Here is a 14,505-nt window from a genome sequence, read left to right as displayed (position 1 = left end):
TATGATTGTAGGCATGTCTTTTTTGTGGTCATCTTTTGTGGTCTGTCTCACCCATGCGGGGCTGGGGATCCATGGAACCCAAGGATGTGCCCTTGAGGGAAGAGGTATGTGTGGGCCCCCAGTCCCAGGCCCTCTGCTCCCACCCTGGAGGGAGGGGTCCTGATGGCCCCTTGTGTCTCTCTGCAGCTGAGGATCGGAAGAGTAATTCTCTAAGCAGGAGCAGCCAGAGGCCTCTCAGGACAGGCCAAGAGCCCACCCCTGCCCATGTGGGCAGCCCAGACCCTGAGCTGAATTCTGAGCCCCAGGTTGCCTTCTCCCCAAGCCAAGACCTGCCCATGTTTGGTGGGTCAACATGGAGTGAGAGTAAGTCACTGGGGGAGGGACCAACTTTCAGCTTCTGGCGTTTCTCACTATGTGGGGAAGTTCTTCCTCATATCTGACCACTCACTCTCTAGCTTCAACTTAAGCTTGCTGGTCATGGTCCTGGATTCTCTCAAACCCAGGCCACTTGGGGCAGGTGGTCACACCACCTCTGAGCCCCGCAGGAGCCCCCAGCCTGAGTCTGGGAGGTGAGAGGTGATGGCTGTGACTCCCACCCCAGGAGTGCCCAGCAGGGATCAGGAGCAGCCTGAGCACAGCTGGTCCAGGGGCACTGGGGGCCAGGCCCCTGCACAGCTGACCCCAGGCTCTGAGAGGTAGAGCCACACCATGGCCTCCATTGGAGGGAGAGAGAGGCTGGGCAAGGGGGAGGGGCTGCTCTGTGATGGGGGCAGGGGGTGCAGGCAGGGCACAGACAGAGCCCATGGGGCCCCGCAGGCTGGGCTTACTTTCCCCATGAGCTGGATGCCTGTGACTTTGTCTCCCAGTCAAACTGGGGTCTTCAAAGGGAGGCCTCTGCCTGCTGCACCAGACCTGGAACTAAAGGAAGTGCCCCCTCCTCAGATTGGGCACACCTCCTCAGGTGGGGTCCTCAGGTCCAGGTCCCCATCCTCCCCTCCTTGTACAGGGCCATGCCATATCTCCCCAGTGGACTTGGGGGCTGCTAGGATAGGGTTTTCCCCACCAGTGTAGGGCCTATAGGGTGGGGCTGTTCCTCCCCCATTAGACTGGGGGTCTCAGCCTATGGTGGTCTCACTGTGCTAACTGTGCTGGGAGGCCAGCAGGTGAGAGAGGGTCTTTGTCTCCAGAGAAGTCCTGGCTGGTAAGGACAGTGAGTTTTTGCCCCAGCCCAAAGCAGCCAAGGGCAGCCCAAAGTCCATTTTCTCTCCCTCAGTGGCACTGCCTGGAGCTGTCCGCGGTGCTAACCTCACCCCACGGGCAGTGGGCCTGGCCGTCTGGTGTGTGGAGACCTCCCAGCCCTGCAGGGAAGGCAGACTCTCACGTCGACAGCCACACACAGCAGCCAGCGCCACCTGGCCTTTGGAGGGCAGAGGGAGCCCCAGGCACTGAGCTGCCATTTCAGCCATTTTTATCAACCTCCTCTGCGAGGGCTTAGAAGGGCTGAGACCACCGAAGCGGTCCTTGTGGGATTGTCCAGTTCTGGTGATACTGGGGTTCTCAGAGTCCCTTCTGACCCCACAGACTCACCCCGGCCACCGCTTCACACTTGAGGCTGGAACGCCGTGGCCCCCTCTCCACCAACCTCAGGGGGCAGGGGCTAGGTGGGGCAACTTGGGGGTCTTGTAGCACCAACAGTCCTCAGCACCTCACCCGCTCCCTGCCTGTCCCGGCTGGCCTCCAGTTCCACTGCATGCCCCCCATGCCTGCCCACATGGTCTTCCTGGTGGACGAATCCTGGAGTATCAGCCACAGTCACTTCCAGCAGGTCAAAGACTTCCTGGCCAGTGTCATGGAACCCTTTGAAATTGGGCCCGATAAAGTCCAAGTAGGTGGGTGCCATCGCCCACCCCACTCCTCACCGCATTAGCCCCACCTGGACGCTGATCCTCATAATTCCTTACAAGCCGAGGGACAGCGGCTCCCCCAGCGCAGATGGGAGGAGAGACCTCCCCTCACTGTGGTTGCTGTGGTCTGAGTCACAAAGATCCCCGCGTGGGCCAGGGCAGGGGTGGGGTGGAGGCATGGCTCCCGACCTGGTCTGGTGGAGCAGCTGTCCCCAAGTGGGGGTGTCTGGTGGCTCCTCTATGTGGAAGCCCCAAGCTTTGCAAACACAGGCCTCTCCTGGGGGACGGGCAGCCATCTGTGTGCACAGTGGCAGCTCCTGACCTGTGCGGGGCTCCATGGAGGACACAGAGACAGCCCTGTGGCCACACCATGCCCCTCCCCACAGGCCTGCTTTAGTACAGTGGAGACCCCCAGACTGAGTGGGACCCGAACTCCTTCAGCACCGAGGAGGAGGTGCCGGCCACCATCTGCAGGCTCCGCTACAAGGGAGGGAACGCGCAGGGGGACGTCTGCCCCGCGTCTGTCCCCCTCACCCTCCTCTGCTCAGCCTCCCTGCGCCCTCCTACTCTGAAGACCTGTGTGCAGATGACACTCCGAGTGGGGCTGTGGACGCCGAGCCCAGTGTGAGAAGGGCGGGGCACCCCCTGGTACGTCCTCGGCAGAGATGTGGGCCTCTGCCGGGCAGTCTTGCTGGACCAAACGGCTCCTCTGACCAACAGCAGCTGCCGCTTGGGGCTGCTGGCCTTGCTGGTGGGGCCCACCTGGGTGACTGGGTGTGGCCTTGCTGGAGGCAGCCGCCCTCTGTGAGCTTCACAGGCAGACCCCTGACACCCTCAGCCTGGAGGGGCAGGATGGGCTTGGGTGGACAGAGAGCACTGGGGCCAAGCGCCAGTGGAGCAGCCGTGCCTGGGGATGGTGTCCTGAGGAGGGGCGCTCACAGTCGCCTATCATTTTAATTCTGCTGTCCTCAAGGTCTTGCCCTGACCTACATGCTGGGACAGAACCTGAAGCCAGCAGCGGGTCTCTGTCCAGAGGCAGCCAAAATGGTGATTCTGGTGACGGATGGCAAGTCCCAGGATGGCGTGCACATGGCTGCCCACGTCCTCAGGCGCCTGGGTGTTGACGTGTTTGCTGTGGGTGACTGCCATGGCCTGGGTGGACTCTGGGCCACAGAGGGGGGTTTACATCCTGGCTTCAGCCCTCTCAGCTGGATGACAGGTTGGGCACTTGGCCTCTGGGCTCAGCTTCCGTGTCTGCGACATGGGGAGGACTCCCTGCTCTACAGACCAGCATGCAGAGCCAGGCCCCTGCCTGGCACTCAGAGGTGACCACACCTGTGGGCACCACCCTGTGGCTGCTCCCTGCTGAATTGTTCGGGGCCACAGTGTCATCTGTAGGTCCCCCCGCCCCCAGCCTCTCTGCTGCGTGACCCTGTGCTGGCCTTCCCACCTGGCCCTAGTCCCTGCCAAGACCCAGGACCCCTCAGGGGACCCTGATTGGAGACCTGTGGGGTCTTGGGCATGTGTCCTGGAACTGCCGCCTCACACACACCAAGAGATTCCTGTAAGGGCTCCTGGTGGTCTGGCTTGTTAGGTGGGACAGTGGTCGCAGGGTGGGCCAGTCAGACACCTCCTTGCCCCCCACCCCTTGAGTAGGTGTGAAGAATGCCGACGAGGCCGACCTGAGGCTTCTGGCCTCCCAGCCGCTGGGCCTCACTGTCCAGCACGTGCTGGATTTCCCACAGCTGTGCACGTGGCCGGCCTGCTCAGCCGCCTTATCTGTCAGAAGTTCCAGGGCAGGAGTCTGCAGGGGGCCCAGGTGAGGGGCAGGGTCTACTACGCTGGCTGCTTTGGGCAGGAGGTCAGAAGCTGTGGCTCCCGTGTGGCAGACCAGGCTGGTCCTCCCGGCTCTGAGGGCATCTGAGCCCCCACTGGGGGACCTCTGTTGTTAGAGGGGCCCATGGGGGCGATTTTCCTGTCCTTCCTGTAAGTGGCCACCAGGGGAGAGCAGCTGAGCCACTAATGCCTGCTGCCTGCTGGAGCCGCTGACCACGGCCCTCCCCACCCACAGGCACAGCTGCTCTGTCCCTGGATCCCCTCTCCGCGCCCACCAGCCTGGTCCTGACCCAGGTGACCTCCTCCAGTGTCCACCTGTCCTGGACTCTGGCCCTGCAGCTGCCCCTCAAATACCTGATCGTGTGGCGGCCTTCCAGAGGTGGTGTCCTCAGGGAGGTGAGGGGTGGCCCTCAGCCTCCCCCACCCTGGGCGGTCTCTGCTAGGACCACCCTTGAGATGAACCCCTAAGTCCATGTTGAGAAAAGAGCAAAGCATGGGGCGGGGTGGAGCTGTCCAAGTGCAGGGTAGAGCTGCAGCACTAGGACACGGGTGCCGTGCGTCCCCACAGACCACAGGACAGAAGAGGGGACACTGGCACGTGGTACTGCTGGCTTCTCCTGACCAATTGAGCAATTGATTGATTGTCGTTGGCCTGCCTCGCCCACCATACCAGGCGGTGCCGGGACCATCCATGCAGGAAGCAGGCTCCTCAGGCCCCCTGAGCCCCACTTCGCCCAGCTCCATCCTCACCTCCTCCGTTCCAGGTGCTGCTGGAGGGGCCTGCCTCGTCCAGTCCGCAGAGCTTCACACTTGACCTCCAGCACGGAGGACCTGGGTTCCGTGTTTCCCGTCTACAAGGGTGGGGTCGGCGAGGGCCTGAGGGGCCTGGCAGCCACAGGTAGGTGGCTCAGGGTGGGGATGCCCCCCATTCTTGGCCTCTCCTAGGACCCTAGCACCCAGGACTGGCACCACCTCCAACTTGCTGTGTGGCCAAAGCTGAGTCACCGGGCCTCTCTGACCTTGGTGTCCTCTTCTGAACACCAGCAATGTCACTGGTGTCATCACCACAGCTGTGACCCTTCCTCCTCCTGCTAATACACCATTTCCAGAGCTCCCACCTGCCTGGCCCCCAGCTTGCTGGGTCTCCAACACCCCTGCCTGGGGCTACTGTGAGCCCCTGTGGCAGTGCTGTGGAGAGAGAGCCACATGCCATACAATGTGCCCCCTCAACGTGCACCATTCAAGGCAGGCAGCACGTGCAGACCTGCACAAGCATCGCCACGGGGCACTACAGAGCATTTCACCCCCAGAAGGAAGCCCCACACCTTAGCTCTCAGCCCCCAAACCTCCCCCAGCCCCTGGCAACCCAACATCTGCTTCCTGTCACTGGGTTCCCCTGTTCTGGACATTTCGTACAAATGGAATCACATGATGGGTGGCCTTGTGTGTCTGGCTTCTTTCTGAAGTCCTTTTAACTCCCACTCTTTGGGCAAATGGCCTTAAACAGAGTATGGAGTGGCCTTGTTGCCCCCAGAGTTATGAGCTGAAAAACGTGGCCCAACATGAGGTTTGGGAAAGCTGCTTAGACTCCGTGCACCTGTGGGGTGGTGACCCCTGTGGCGTTTCCAGTGAGGCACAGCCCCATGGCCTGGACTTACTGAGATCCTCTTGTCATGTGACGAGGCCCCTTGTTTGTGGGTATGATTTCTGCACGTGCTGTTTCTAAAGTGCCCCCTGACTGTTGCCCCCGCCCCCTGCAGTGCCTCTGCCTCCACCCTGGGCGCTAACCCTGGCGGTGGTGATGCCCAGATGGGCTTGTCTCACCTGGCAGCCCTTGGCTGGGGCCTCCCAGTACCTGGTGTGATGCCAGCCCAACTCCCCCAAGGGTGAGCAGGAGGGCAGAGAGGTGCGCAGGCCAGGAGTGGGCAGATAAGCATTGCAGGGGTAGTTGGGGTGGGGGGGCCGGGCCCTGATGCGTGTCCCTCCAGGTGCGGTTGGGGAGGCCCGAGGTGCTGCTGGACGGCCTGGAGATGGGCAGGGGCCACGAAGTCTCTGCAGAGCCTGTGCAGGTCAGAGGCAAGCGACGCACGGGGCATCCACGCCAGGTCCCGTGAGTCACAGGGCGGTACCCCTCTGGTTCCCGTGTTGCCTTCTCAGTCCCAGCTATTCCCTGCTGGGGGTGGGGGTGGCCCTGAGGCCTTGATGTGCTCTGCAGCCACACTGGAACCCACCCCCACAGACACCTGCACTTCTCGGATGTGAGCCATGACTCAGCCCGTACGCCTGGTCAGGATCAGCTACGTCTCCGGCGAGCGTGGCCCCTTGGGTCTGGTGACAGCAGCTCCTGCCCGGCCTAGCATCACGGGGGTTTTGGGGGGTATGGGGGTCGATGTCTCCAAGGCCCAGCACCCCCAGCCATCTCCACTCACTCCCACATTCACAGGCGCTGCCTCAGGGCTGGTGCAGGACCTGGCATAGGGCAGCATGACACATCCCTGCCCTTGGGGGCCCCAGTCCGGTGGGAGTGGGCGGGGGACGTGAGGCAAAGACAAATAAATACAGGTAGAACGGCAGCGTGATGAGGGTGCACGGGCACGTGCGAAAGGGGTGGGCCAAGCGGGGAGGCCCCCACCCCAGGGATTGTCCTGGGTTCTGTGGTCGATCCCATCCCCCAGCACATGCCCATTTTCCCTGTTTTTTTTTTTGGGGGGCATGGGGTCATCCTGGTTGCAGCCCCGGGCCTGGGTCTCTATCCCAGCAGGGGCTCCAGGCACCTGCTGAGCCTGCCCGTGTCCCCTCCACTGCAGACAGAGACTCCTGGGAATGCCACCTCAGTCACCCTGGGCCCCTCTCTTCCTCCACCACATACACCGTCCGCGTCACATGCCTCTACCTCAGGGGTGGCTCCTCCACACTGATGGCCACGTGACCACGAGTGAGTGCGGAGAGGTCTGGGGCTGCGTCCTTCTGTCCTGGTAGGTGGTTAAACCCACCAGTGTATGTTCAGCGTGTGCCTGGAAGGTGCGATTGGTGGGGCTGCAGGCACCTCCAAGCTGAGACGTGGGGCCCAGGGACGCCATAGCTCAGGGCCTGCACCTGCAGCTTCTGTCTCCTGCTTCCATCTTCCAGAGAAAGCCCCCACCCCAAGCCAGCCGTCGGTGACAGAGCTGCCAGGGGATGAGGTCCGGCTGGTGTGGGTGACCTCGTCTGGCGTGCCAGTCTACCAGGTCAAGTGGACAACCCTGGGAGAGGGGAAGACCCACGAGGTGTGTAGGGTGGGGAGACTGGTGGGCTTGTCCTTCAGAGGAGAGCCCCTCACATGCCCCAGCTCCTGGACCTAGAGCCCTGGGTGTGCCCACCCCAGTCCTGCATCTGGGAACCCTGCCTGCCCACAGCCTGTGATCCTGATGGACACCTGAGCCCTCCTCTCCCCAGATCTCTGTCCCAGGGAACCTTGGCATGGTCGTCCTGTCTTGGCCTGTGGATGTCTGCTGCGTACAAGGTCACCATCCTGGCCTACTATGGGGATGGGTCCCACAGTGACCCTGTGTCTCTCCACTGTGCCCCCCGTAGGTGGCTCCTCCTCTTCCCCTCAGCTGGGTCCAGGGCAGGAACAGCCCGGAGGCGACCCACACTCACCCGGGTCCACAGGCCCAAGACCCCAAAACACCAGAACCACTGGCAGGTNCTGGGTTCCGTGTTTCCCGTCTACAAGGGTGGGGTCGGCGAGGGCCTGAGGGGCCTGGCAGCCACAGGTAGGTGGCTCAGGGTGGGGATGCCCCCCATTCTTGGCCTCTCCTAGGACCCTAGCACCCAGGACTGGCACCACCTCCAACTTGCTGTGTGGCCAAAGCTGAGTCACCGGGCCTCTCTGACCTTGGTGTCCTCTTCTGAACACCAGCAATGTCACTGGTGTCATCACCACAGCTGTGACCCTTCCTCCTCCTGCTAATACACCATTTCCAGAGCTCCCACCTGCCTGGCCCCCAGCTTGCTGGGTCTCCAACACCCCTGCCTGGGGCTACTGTGAGCCCCTGTGGCAGTGCTGTGGAGAGAGAGCCACATGCCATACAATGTGCCCCCTCAACGTGCACCATTCAAGGCAGGCAGCACGTGCAGAGCCGCACAAGCATCGCCACGGGGCACTACAGAGCATTTCACCCCCAGAAGGAAGCCCCACACCTTAGCTCTCAGCCCCCAAACCTCCCCCAGCCCCTGGCAACCCAACATCTGCTTCCTGTCACTGGGTTCCCCTGTTCTGGACATTTCGTACAAATGGAATCACATGATGGGTGGCCTTGTGTGTCTGGCTTCTTTCTGAAGTCCTTTTAACTCCCACTCTTGGGGCAAATGGCCTTAAACAGAGTATGGAGTGGCCTTGTTGCCCCCAGAGTTATGAGCTGAAAAACGTGGCCCAACATGAGGTTTGGGAAAGCTGCTTAGACTCCGTGCACCTGTGGGGTGGTGACCCCTGTGGCGTTTCCAGTGAGGCACAGCCCCATGGCCTGGACTTACTGAGATCCTCTTGTCATGTGACGAGGCCCCTTGTTTGTGGGTATGATTTCCACACGTGCTGTTTCTAAAGTGCCCCCTGACTGTTGCCCCCGCCCCCTGCAGTGCCTCTGCCTCCACCCTGGGCACTAACCCTGGTGGTGGTGGTGCCCAGTAGGGCTTGTCTCACCTGGCAGCCCTTGGCTGGGGCCTCCCAGTACCTGGTGTGATGCCAGCCCACCTCCCCCAAGGGTGAGCAGGAGGGCAGAGAGGTGCGCAGGCCAGGAGTGGGCATAAGGCGTGGCAGGGGTAGTTGGGGTGGGGGGGCCGGGCCCTGATGCGTGTCCCTCCAGGTGCGGGTGGGGAGGCCCGAGGTGCTGCTGGAAGGCCTGGAGACGGGCAGGGGCCACGAAGTCTCTGCAGAGCCTGTGCAGGTCAGAGGCCAGCGACGCACGGGGCATCCACGCCAGGTCCCGTGAGTCACAGGGTGGTACCCCTCTGGTTCCCGTGTTGCCTTCTCAGTCCCAGCTATTCCCTGCTGGGGGTGGGGGTGGCCCTGAGGCCTTGATGTGCTCTGCAGCCACACTGGAACCCACCCCCCCCAGACACCTGCACTTCTCGGATGTGAGCCATGACTCAGCCCATACGCCTAGTCAGGATCAGCTACGTCTCCGGCGAGGGTGGCCCCTTGGGTCTGGTGACAGCACCTCCTGCCCAGCCCAGCATCACGGGGGTTTTTGGGGGGCATGGGGGTCGATGTCTCCAAGGCCCAGCACCCCCAGCCATCTCCACTCACTCCCACATTCACAGGCGCTGCCTCAGGGCTGGTGCAGGACCTGGCATAGGGCAGCATGACACATCCCTGCCCTTGGGGGCCCCAGTCCGGCAGGAGTGGGTGGGGGATGTGAGGCAAAGACAAATAAATACAGGTAGAACGGCAGCGTGATGAAGGTGCACGGGCACGTGCGAGAGGGGTGGGCCAGGCGGGGAGGCCCCCACGCCAGGGGTTGTCCTGGGTTCTGTGGTCGATCCCATCCCCCAGTACATGTCCATTTTCCCTGTTTTTTTTGGGGGGACATGGGGTCATCCTGATTGCAGCCCCGGGCCTGGGTCTCTATCCCAGCAGGGGCTCCAGGCACCTGCTGAGCCTGCCCGTGTCCCCTCCACTGCAGACGGAGACTCCTGGGAATGCCACCTCAGTCACCCTGGGCCCCTCTCTTCCTCCACCACATACACAGTCCGCGTCACCTGCCTCTACCTCAGGGGCGGCTCCTCCACACTGATGGCCACGTGACCACGAGTGAGTGCGGAGAGGTCTGGGGCTGCGTCCTTCTGTCCTGGTAGGTGGTTAAACCCACCAGTGTATGTTCAGTGTGTGCCTGGAAGGTGTGATTGGTGGGGCTGCCGGCACCTCCAAGCTGAAACATGGGGTTCAGGGACGCCATAGCACAGGGCCTGCACCTGCAGCTTCTGTCTCCTGCTTCCATCTTCCAGAGAAAGCCCCCAACCCAAGCCAGCCGTCGGTGACAGAGCTGCCAGGGGATGAGGTCCGGCTGGTGTGGGTGACCTCGTCTGGCGTGCCGGTCTACCAGATCAAGTGGACAACCCTGGGAGAGGGGAAGGCCCACGAGGTGTGGAGGGTGGGGAGACTGGTGGGCTTGTCCTTCAGAGGAGAGCCCCTCACATGCCCCAGCTCCTGGACCTAGAGCCCTGGGTGTGCCCACCCCAGTCCTGCATCTGGGAACCCTGCCTGCCCACAGCCTGTGATCCCGATGGACACCTGAGCCCTCCTCTCCCCAGATCTCTGTCCCAGGGAACCTTGGCATGGTCGTCCTGTCTGGCCTGGGGATGCCTGCTGCGTACAAGGTCACCATCCTGGCCTACTATGGGGATGGGTCCCACAGTGACCCAGTGTCTCTCCACTATGCCCCCCATAGGTGGCTCCTCCTCTTCCCCTCAGCTGGGCCCAGGGCAGGAACAGCCCAGAGGGCAGCCCGGAGGCGACCCACACTCACCCGGGTCCACAGGCCCAAGACCCCAAAACACCAGAACCACTGGCAGGTGACTTCCTGAGTCCCTGATACTCTGGGCCTGATGGCTGGGGTCTGATGGGGCCCTCCAGGATCCAGATCACCTGTGGTGGCAGTCTCTGGGCAGAGGCAGCCCAGGCAAACGGGGTCTGGCGGGCTTGTGGGGGGAGCTGTTCGGTTGGTCCCCTGACCGCAGGGCACCCCCTCCCTGGAGAGCCTTGAGCCCCATGCTCCGGGAGCTTTAGGGCAGCTGCAGTGAGCAGGAGCCCTTCTCCAGCCTGGCCCTGGCCTCAGAGACACCAACAGCCTGCCGGTCAGCTGGACACCCCCAAGTGGCCACGTCCTCCACTACTGGCTCACCTACGCACCAGCCTCTGGCCCTGGACTGGAGAAATCAGTGAGTCTCGGTAGAGCGGGAAGCTGCCACCCCTCATGGGGACTCCTGGGGTCCTGGGGGGTAACAGGGTCACACAGCTCCCTTGTCTGTAGAGGGTGGCAGCTCTTCTCTGATGGGACTCACAGACAAAAGGGAGCTGAGCCTCATAACTGGGCAAAGACACTCGGGGAGGGGTGGCTCAGGCAACCCCTGTTCCCACCCTCCCAGATCTCTGTGCCAGGACCCGGGAGCCTCATGACACTCCCAGCCTGCTGGTGGCCACCAGGTACAGGGTCTGGTCTCAGCTATCTATGCAGTGGGGGAGAGCATGACAGTGTCTGCCATGGGCCAAACAAGTGAGTGGGCACCAGGACCCTAGACCCAGCAGGACCTGCCAGACCCAGCAGGACCCCAGACCCAGCCAGACCCCAGACCCAGCCAGGCTCCCAGACCCAGCCAGCCCATCCAGAAGCCTAGAGCTGTTGGCATAGGGAGGCCCAGGCTGCCCCCCACTCACCTGGTCTCTCTGTGTCCTTGCAGCAGCCTGCCCGACCCTCCACCCAGACAGCTCCCTGCCAGGTGGGTTCTGCTCTGGGCTGACAGTCGCTGTCCCTCCCTCACCCGCCCCCATGCTTGCCTCACCGTCTCTTGGGCTGTTCCTGGTGTGTGGGGGCCAAGATGGTCGTGACCTGGGACCTAGCCACGGGGACATTAGAGGGTGCTCAGTCAGGGCTGGCACCTTTGCAGGACGGTCCCTACAAGGTTGGCAGGGCGGTTTTATTCCTGCTTCACATTTGGGGGAACTGAGGCTTGTCCAAGGTGACTGCCAGGATGTGGCACAGCAGAGGCAGAGCTGGGGGCCCTTTTCTGGCCCCCGTGTGAGTCTCCCTGCTGACCAGGAGCTGGGTGCTGTGAGGGGCTGAGCCCCCGGCTCCTCAGTCCTCCTGTGGGAGAGCCGAAGCCCTCCCCAGAGAGAGGGGCTGGGAGGTGGACGGTTGGCCGGAGGGACTAGGGACGTGATCAGGGAACTCTGTCCTGAGCAGGGGACGGCGCCCCGACTGTGCAGGCGGGCTCAGCCATCCTCAGGGCTGTGAGTCTCACCTGGGGCCCCCAGAAATCAATGAGTCCCCTGTGGGGCTTCTCTGAGCTCATTGTGGGGCAGGTGGAGACAGTGGGGATAGTGGGGACTGCAGGGAGAGTGGGGACTACGAGGACAGTGGGGATGGCGGGGCAGACGGGGCAGGCAGGGCCATTGGGGCTGCTGTCTTGAAACAGGCCTTGGAAAGGCTGGCGCCTCTGCCTCATCCTGCCTCAGCACCTGCTGGCAGTGCTGATGAGCACCAGTGTGAATGGATTCCACCCTTCACTTTGTGCCAATTAATTCTGGAGGAGAAGCTGGGTGCTTTGAGGACTGGCCGCTGGCCCCTGCAGCTCTGCTGGCCCAGACGCGTGGGGCTGGCAGGGAATGGGGCCACTGCGGGTCTTCAGGCTGGGTGGAACAGAAGGGGCCTCCTGAAGCTGTGGTGCCATGAGAGGAACTCGTGAGTGGACTCTTCCTTGGAGAGAAAAACAAACCTCGAGGGCTGGGGTGGCAGCAGAGTGGGCCTTGCAGGGGCTCTGCTTGCTGAAGGCTCAGTGTGCGGGGCTGGGTGCCAGGGGTCCAGCTCTGTTCATCTCTGGGCCTCCTAAACTGGAGTATTTCCCCAGCGTCAGGACTGGGGCTGAGGGACAAGGGGATGGCGTGGCTTGGGGTGGGAGTGGGCGTGGCCAGCGAGGGGTTGGATTCTCTCTGGGAGGCCCCAGCCCAGGCCCCCCGCCTGTCTCCTGCCTCCCCTCTGTCTCTGTGTGAAGCTCTCTGCTCTGGCCTCTCCATCCCACACCTCCCAACTCTGATCCTCTCCCTTGGTCTCCAGGGTTTGACCTGATGGTGGCCTTTGGCCTGATGGGGAAGGAGCACGCCTCCATTAGAGGTGTGGCCATGGAGCCCTCAGCACTGGGTGCAACCTGGACCTTCACACTGTTCAAGGATGCCCAGCTGATGCGCAGGGCCAGGAGTGAGGGGTGGGGTAGAGCTGGGATCGGGAGAGCACAAAGTGGGCACGGGAAGGGGACCAACCACGTCCCCACCCCAATCCCATCCCACCCCACTCCAACCCCACCCAGAAAGATGTGTGAGATGGATGTGCCCCAGGCCCAGTGGCTCCCAGGGCCCCTAAATGCTATGTTGGCGACCACAGATGGGCCCCAGCAGGTGCGCTCCAGGAGTCTGTGTCTTACTAATGGACGCACTTGCACACAGGTGGAACGAGGCCCCTGCTTGGTGCAGTTTTGTGACTGTGCGGGGGCGTTTTTCCTGTGGGGCCAAAGACTGCTCACACTTTGTAGCATTCTGTCCTGGAGCCCCCACACTGACCTCCTGTGACATTTCTCCTTCCCATTTACTCTTTTAACTTTATTAGGCAAATCTGCCAGAATCCTAGATTTATGAGAAATGACTGCCTTATGAATAGCCATGAAAGATTCGTGGTGATTCCTGATATCTAACAACCACCACGCCTTGTTTATAGAGATGCCTTTGACCACAAACCTGGACTGCGATATACACTTCCTAATATTTTCTTAAGTCAAGTGTTTTAAATTGTAAGCATAGGTCCACTCTGAAAAAGAAATTTTAAAACTACAAAAATATATGAGGGGTCTTCAAAAAGGTCGTGGAAAGATTCGTATCATCTTTCAGTTCTGTTTTCCATGAACTTATTGAAGTGCCCTCGTGTGCACTTATATTTAAAATCCCACCCAGCACTACTAAGACAGAGGGGTATCTCCACCCATTGGCTTTTTCCCTGCTGACCACCAACACGTGTGTTGTGCTCAGCTGTGTCTTGAGCACATCTGGTCCCCCTGTTGTGCTCGACATCTTCACAGCTGAACGAAGTGACCGTCCCTCGATCTCCTTCACTGTCCACTTCCTTCAGCCTGATCTTTCCTGCGAATGTCCCCCCGCAGTTGTTCCCAGTCTAATTTCTTCTTAAGGTGGCACAGACACCTTGCTGTTGGTGCAGGTGGCGGGCCTGTCTCTTCTTAGGGTCCCAGTCCCCACGTCCAGTCTGGCTGTGCTTGATTGGAGTGGGTGAGGGGGTAGCTCTCAGTGCTGGAGCCCCGGGCAGCTGAGGACCCGTTCATGTGCCCCTCTCTCTACTTCTCACCCCTGGCTTCACTGTCACAGCAAACCCTGCACTGATCACGCAGCCAAAGTTGTTAAATGCCACAGTGATCATTTCCTGTAATTGTCCTTTTCTCAATTGACTGACTTCTCCTGGAGCCCTCACAGTGGGAATGGGGACTTCACCCTGGCCTGCTTGCCATCTGGAGCTCACAGCCCAAGAGGTGGGTGCAGATGTTCTGGAGGTGGGACCACCAGCACAGATGTGCTCACCCAGCATAGATGTGGCCACCTGCCATAGGTGTGTCCACCCGGCACAGGTGTGCTCACCCAGGACAGGTGTGCCCACACAGCACAGGTGTGCTCACCCAGCACAGGTATGTCCACCCAGCACAGGTGTGCTCACCCAGCACAGGTGTGTCCACCCAGCACAGGTATGTTCACCCAGCACAGGTGTGCTCACCCAGCACAGGTATGTTCACCCAGCACAGGTGTGTCCACCCAGCACAGGTGTGTTCACCCAGCACAGGTGTGTCCACCCAGCACAGGTGTGCTCACCCAGCACAGGTGTGTCCACCCAGCACAGGTGTGTTCACCCAGCACAGGTGTGTCCACACAGCACAGGTGTGCTCACTCAGCACAGGTGTGTCCACACAGCACAGGTGTGCTCACCCAGCACAGGTGTGTCCACACAGCACAGGTGTG

The 14,505-nt window shown here is 61.4% G+C and overlaps 1 pseudogene; it reads left to right on the top strand.

Moving 5' to 3' along the window:
* The first annotated feature begins 186 nt into the window (after positions 1–186).
* The window catches only part of LOC103610690, a 21,459-nt pseudogene continuing 7,140 nt past the window's right edge, over positions 187–14,505 (top strand).

This window comes from Galeopterus variegatus, unplaced genomic scaffold (genome assembly GCF_000696425.1).
Source record: "Galeopterus variegatus unplaced genomic scaffold, G_variegatus-3.0.2 Scaffold11590, whole genome shotgun sequence".
Taxonomy (NCBI): Eukaryota; Metazoa; Chordata; class Mammalia; order Dermoptera; family Cynocephalidae; genus Galeopterus; species Galeopterus variegatus.
The sequence above is the reverse complement of the archived record's forward strand: the minus strand, read 5'-3'. Positions and strand labels throughout refer to the sequence as shown.